This window comes from Tachysurus vachellii, chromosome 12, assembly GCF_030014155.1.
Source record: "Tachysurus vachellii isolate PV-2020 chromosome 12, HZAU_Pvac_v1, whole genome shotgun sequence".
NCBI classification, from domain to species: Eukaryota; Metazoa; Chordata; class Actinopteri; order Siluriformes; family Bagridae; genus Tachysurus; species Tachysurus vachellii.
Genome location: NC_083471.1, coordinates 23,897,962 through 23,905,077, shown reverse-complemented (window position 1 = coordinate 23,905,077; position 7,116 = coordinate 23,897,962).

Here is a 7,116-nt window from a genome sequence, read left to right as displayed (position 1 = left end):
CGGAGCATCTCAGAGAGCAGAAATAGAAACATTTGTGTGTAAAAAAAAAATGAACAGTTTCTGTTTTTTGGGGACTATAAAAAATATTGAAATGAAAATGTATATGAATATGAGAATATTGCCCATAGTACGCTAGGGGAAAACTGACAAATTCTTAAAGCTCTGAAAAAGTGTCTACTTTCACATGAGCCATTAAAGCACCAAAGTGGACTATTGTTTAGAATACATAATAATTCAGACCACTGTATGTGTGATATTTCCCACTATGTCACTTTATGACATTTAAGACACTTTTCCACATAACAGTTGTGTCACCCAGATGAGGATGAGGTTCTCTTTTGAGTCTGGTTCCTCTCAAGGTTTCTTCCTCTTCCTCATCGTCTCAGGGGGTTTTACTCACCACCGCTATCTCTGGTTTTCCCGTTAGGAATAGATTTGTGTCATTTTATCGTGAATTGCTCATTTGCTTGCGTTTCTTGTTTTTTTTTTAATCATTTGCATTACGTCGCTGCTACATGATTGGCTGAAATGCAGTTGTGTGACTTGTTTTCAACCTTTCTAAGATCTCAAACACCACCACATTGCCTCCACTGGCTTCCTGTAGCTGCCCACATCAGATTTAAAACACCAATGCTTTCCTACAAGGCCAAAAAAACAGAGCAATACTCTTACATCAAAGCTCTTATCACACTCCACACCTCACCACACTCCCACAGATCCTCTAGCATCATCTGCTCGAATGATTCCACCATCTCGCAGGGTACAAGGAAGGCCTTCGTTTCTGTTCTGGCACCTGGATACTGGATTAAACTTACCCCAGATGTCCGAACAGCCGAGTCACTGGCTGTATTTAAATGACATCTAAAGACCTAAATCTTTTTGAAGCATGTCCAGAAAAATAAGGAAAGTATAAAAAGTTGACTAAGGCATAAGAAGTTCAAACAAACTACTGTTCGCTGCCAACAGAGAAATCGCTGTCCCATGGCGTAAATCATAAAATATCAATAGATTTAAATGAGATTAGATTAGATTCAGCTTTGTCATTGCACATGGATAGAAGGCAAAGAAAGGCAAAGCAGTAGTGAAGTATAGACTTAAACATACAGTATAAAAACTATATATATATATATATATATATATATATATATATATATATATATATATATGAAGAGCTCTTTTCCAAAATGCGATAAACGCCAAAATAAAAAAAACGAGTTTGTCATGTCATTTTGCTGTGATGTGAACCTATATACTGCTCCATCAATGTTTCATGCCAAAACGCTATATTTCCTTGTTTAAAATGTACTGCAAGATGCAATTCCTTTCCAAACTGCGATAAGCGCCAAACCTGTTTTTTGCCTAAACGCTATATGTCCTCTCGACCAATCAAAATTCGGTGAGCGTTCGATGCAATCCAACATGGCGGTGGTCTGAGGCGAGAGATGTTTGTTTGTGCGCAGTCTTCAAAATGAGTGTTTTTAACTGTAATAACAATTTGATGGCCTGGATGAGCCAGTGAAACCTACTGATGGGGGTAGAAAACCTGAAATTTAAAATATTTATTTTTTACTATTTATTTTATGCTACTATTTATTTTATTTGGAAGTTATTTATTTCCCTGATGTCATATGTTACATGTTCTCTTGTTGGTTTATGTCTCTTTTTATAAAAAAATAAATAAATAAATAAAAACATTTTTAAAATAAAGGATGGATTTATAGCATTTTGGAAAAAAATAAAAAGAAACTTTGAATTTATATTCAACAAAATTGTTGTTTCATTTAACAATCACTGTTTAACATGTTCAGACTGAGCCAACAGACCATTTTAATAGGATAAATTGAATATAAACAAAATGTGTGGGTCTAGGTAAAAAAAAGTCATTTTCATAAAAACTATTAAAATGCATTTATAGCGTTTTGGAAAAGGGCTCCTCATATATATATATATATATATATATATATATATATATATATATATATATATATATATATATATATATGGAATACATGCAGTGATTTATTGCAGTTCTGCAAGGCTTATCAGTTGGATATTACCATCAGTGGGGGGTTAAAAAGTTGAAGAGAGCAATAAGGAGATTGCTGTGGGGTAATGCTGTTCCGTAACCATCTCTTGTCTTGGATTGCAGGCACCTGAACATCTTCCCAGCGGGTAGGAGGCTGTTTGAGACGCTTTAATATTGTCATCTTAGCACTGAGATAAATTAGTCCAAATGAATCCTCTAAAAAAAATGTTCAACCTCGTAATTAGTGCAGTAAAAAAAACAAAATACCCAGATAGAATCTAAAAACTAATTTTACAGATAATTTCCCACCGCTTCATAATTTATCCAGACAAAACTCAATAACCATTCAGGATCTAGCAGCTGTGATGCTAGCATTAATACTAGTATTATTATCATTGATTTTATGTCTGATTCAGGATGCTGAGAGTATCTTGAATTTGTTGTGACACATCATCGCAGTCGCAATCAACCGTTCTCTCTCTCTCTCTCTCTCTCTCTCTCTCTCTCTCTCTCTCTTTCTTTCTCCCTTTCTTTTTCTCAAGCCCTCTGGCATGGCTTCAGTTCTCTGTTACAGATATAACCTGCTTCATTTTGTGATTATAACAAACACTGACAGCAGCGTCGAGTTTGATTTCCTATTTAGCCTACTTTGCATTTTACTCGGCCAAGCTTCACAGGATACTCGGCCATAAGGAAATGTTTCACAATATATAAAATAAGTAGTGGGAATAAATCACAAATTACAGAACTGACTACAACAACGACTCAAAAACACGACTGGATACAGAGCTCGGCCAAGAACACGGCACAGTGTATAACGGTATGTTCCGATTAAATATACTAAAAACAACTTAAACTTAAAAACAATGAATGGTTTCGATTCCCGCCTCCACCTTGTGTGTGTGGAGTTTGCATGATCTCCCCGTGCCTCGGGGGTTTCCTCCGGGTACTCCGGTTTCCTCCCCCGGTCCAAAGACATGCATGGTAGGTTGATTGGCATCTCTGGAAAAATTGTCCGTAGTGTATGAGTGCGTGAGTGAATGAGAGTGTGTGTGTGTGCCCTGCGATGGGTTGGCACTCCATCCAGGGTGTATCCTGCCTTGATGCGTAATGAATGAATGAATGAATGTCAAGAAGGGTGTAAAACCTTTCAAAAAAACAGCTGAAAGACCAACAACGACATTTACTTCTTGATATTTACTTGATGTACTTATATACTGATACATTATTGTAAGGAACAGGATATTTAGACACTGAAATGTTTGTTAACAATGGTAAGTTGAATAGCAATAAGTTGTGTCTTCCAAATCTCTGAAGCATAAAATAAAAAAACATAATAGCAAACACTCTCGCTCTCTCTGATGAAACATGCCCGGGCTCTTACAATGTTCATTTGGATGTTGAACATTTGTTTAATATTCATTTGATGGGTCTGCTCACTTGTGGTCTATTTATCTAAAGTTCACTTAGCACTGATGCATTTTGTATTCGTGGTCATTAGAAGTCGTAAAAGCACTTTTAATGTCATCCAAGTTCTTTTGCCAAACTCTGAAGTCAGTTTCAATGCCAATGCCATCACAAGTCCTCCGGTTAATGCTCATGCTGCACGTCCCAGAGGCAGCAAAGCTCCTCAGAGAGTCATCACGCTTTACGCTGAATTACAGGAGCCGTTTTGCCGTCCTGTGAGTCGAATGAAACACGGCAGCACTTTCCTCGGCACCCATAAAAATTCGTAGCGGAGTAAATAATTGAACTATGATGAGATAAAACTTGGATACATTATTCAGATCTACACAAATTCACAGCTTGGAAATTGTCATTTAGTGCAAATGATGGTGTTATACTTAACAGTGGGCTGGAAAGAAGTGTTTATAGTGATAGCTAACTGTCATTTTTTATCATTTTGGCTCTATACTGTAAAAATTTCATCATCTCAAGTTAACTAATAGTTGCTTTATGTTTTTCTGAGCTGTTTTAATGGCTTTTTTGCAGAAATATTACTATCATGCTCGTTGTTAAACCATGAACAGGGAGCTGCTTAAATAATGGTGCATAAGTAAGGAATACAATACAACTGCTCCCAAACCTGTTGATAATTCCACTATAATATCTTCTTCTAAAGACATTTTTTTCCCTCCCATACTACATCAATTTACCAATAAGTATCATTTTTTCGCAGGTTATAGGTGTGTTTAATGTTATGAACGTCCACAAAACCAACCAGCTATAAACAGCCCTCCTCTTGCCAGACTCTTGGCAGTCTATCTTAGTTATTAAGAAAAAATTGAACACAAAATTTATCATGGTTTCAAAGAAAAAATAAAGGAAATCTTGTGTGTCTGTCAACTAACACTAACCCTAACCCTAACCCTGTTACAAAGCACTGACAATCGAGACTCCTTCCAAAAATTATAAAGAAACAACTTATATAGGGGGGCACGGTGGCTTAGTGGTTAGCACGTTCACCTCACACCTCCAGGGTCGGGGTTCGATTCCCGCCTCCACCTTGTGTGTGTGGAGTTTGCATGATCTCCCCGTGCCTCGGGGGTTTCCTCCGGGTACTCCGGTTTCCTCCCCCGGTCCAAAGACATGCATGGTAGGTTGATTGGCATCTCTGGAAAATTGTCCGTAGTGTATGAGTGCGTGAGTGAATGAAAGTGTGTGTGTGCCCTGCGATGGGTTGGCACTCCGTCCAGGGTGTATCCTGCCTTGATGCCCGATGACGCCTGAGATTGGGCACAGGCTCCCCGTGACCCGAGGTAGTTCGGATAAGCGGTAGAAGATGAATGAATGAATGAACTCCTTATATAAAACTTAACACATTATTTAAAATCTTGTAATTAGCTTTAGTTCTACTGGGTAACATAACATGAAGATGTCTTACGGGTAAAATAAAGAGAGGCATGAGATATTTGTCTTGAGATATTTGTCTAGGGATGTGGTAGCTCAGTGGTTAAGGTGTTGGGCTACTGATCGGAAGGTCATGGGTTTGAAACCCAGGTCCACCAAGCTGCCACTGCTGGGCCCCTGAGCAAGGCCCTTAACCCTCAGTTGTAAGTCACTCTGGATAAGGGTGTCTGCTAAATGCCGTAAATGTCTTCTGAAAGAAGACAAGAACTACTTGTGTTTTCTTTTTTCAGTCATTTATATAACTGAGAGCTAAGAGCTTTGCACAAAGACCGTAGTATAGCAGCTTGGCAGTGCTGGGATTTGAACCTGTGGCCTTCAAATTGGTAGTCTGAAGTCTTAACCACTGTGCTTCCACATCCATCTATGGCAGTATTTTATCCAGTCAAAAGCTTTGATATAAAATATCAGCCTTATCAGGTTGTCCTTTTTTATTCCAGGTTTCATTATTCAGTCTTTCACTGCAGTTCTCACTCATAATCATTCTGTTTCCCATATGTTATATTAAATATTCCAAGTCAGTAGCACATTTGCATATGTTAGGCTTGGACCTGAGTAGCTGTCATACAGTACACAGGTTAAAAATAACACCAGGTTTTGCTAAAGAAAGAAAAATGATACATTGCAAACTTGAGCAATGAAGGGCGAAGTAAAAAAAATGGCAATAATAAGGTCACTCACTCATTTTCTACCGCTTATCCAAACTACCTCGGGTCACGGGGAGCCTGTGTCTATCTCAGGCGTCATCGGGCATCAAGGCAGGATACACCCTGGATGGAGTGCCAACCCATCGCATGGCACACACACAATCTCATTCACTCACGCACTACGGACAATTTTCCAGAGATGCCAATCAACCTACCATGCATGTCTTTGGACCGGGGGAGGAAACCGGAGTACCCGGAGGAAACCCCCGAGGCACGGGGAGAACATGCAAACTCCACACACACAAGGCGGAGGCGGGAACCAAACCCCCAACCCTGGAGGTGTGAGGCGAACGTGCTAACCACTAAGCCACCGTGCCCCCCATTTTACTTTTGAGACGTCTATTTCTACTAAGAACGAAGGGTCCGGGTGCTTAACATAAGAATGGAAAGCTGTTAATGAGCAATCTAGTAAACTATTAAGTTAATAAGCTAGCAAGCCCTCAAAACGCTAAAATACTGAAATAAGTCATTGACCATGCCATGTGGCATTTCTATATATTAATAAATCCTACATTTAGTTATGAATTGTTTACCACATAGGTAAAAACTATAAAATCTATAGACCTTACAAACCTTTCTGAAGTTCCTTAAAGTAGCTCTAAAGAAGTTCATAAGGATATTTTACTATGATAGTGCTGAGTCTGTATACAGTCAATATACTGGCAAACTCTTTCTCCCTTCTTGCCTACATAAAGAAACTGTCTGCTGTGGAAATATTGGAGGATCTGATATATCGTCGCTGTCGGGCAGAATCCTCGTATCTCCAAAACCGTTACTTTTCAGGAAATTAAAAAACGCCGTACCTTATCTGCAATGCACAGGGTTTAGTCCGCGTTGCAGTGGATTGTCTTGCGCTAAATTCCTGTCCTCAGACGAGCACCAGAACTAGTGGGGGTCAAGATTTCTTTTTCTTTGAGCCCAGTGTTTTGAAGACATTTACCTCAGAAGACGTGTTGATTCGTTGCGACTCTTCTTGAGGAGAAATATGCCGCGAAGCTTTCCCGCGGAAGTAAGAACAGGTGGACAGTTGAAGTGTCCAATGGAGTTAAGAGATTTGCGCTCAAGCTATTTTCAAGACTTTAGATTGGTTAATAACTTGTAAAAATAACAGACCCACCTGGGGACTGACCAATAGCATCAATATGTGAAAAAATCTGAAATTGACAAAATTTGGACATACGAGGTTTCCGCCCGACAGCGATGATATCCCTGTTCAGGGGCTTCATCGATGTACCCTTTCAAGGCTTTATGTTCAGCTGGGAAAAGAAGATGTTTAAATTTAGTAGTATGGAACCTTGTCCTTTCTCAAAGGCACAAGGCTACATCTTCTTACTGAACAAAACTTGAAATCTGAATTTCTACTTGGGCTTAATTATAAGAGGTGAATGCTATCATGATGTGCTTAATGTGAATAAAGGCATCAGACCATATCATAATCATGATGCATGCTGATTCATTACTAATATGAGGGTTGTG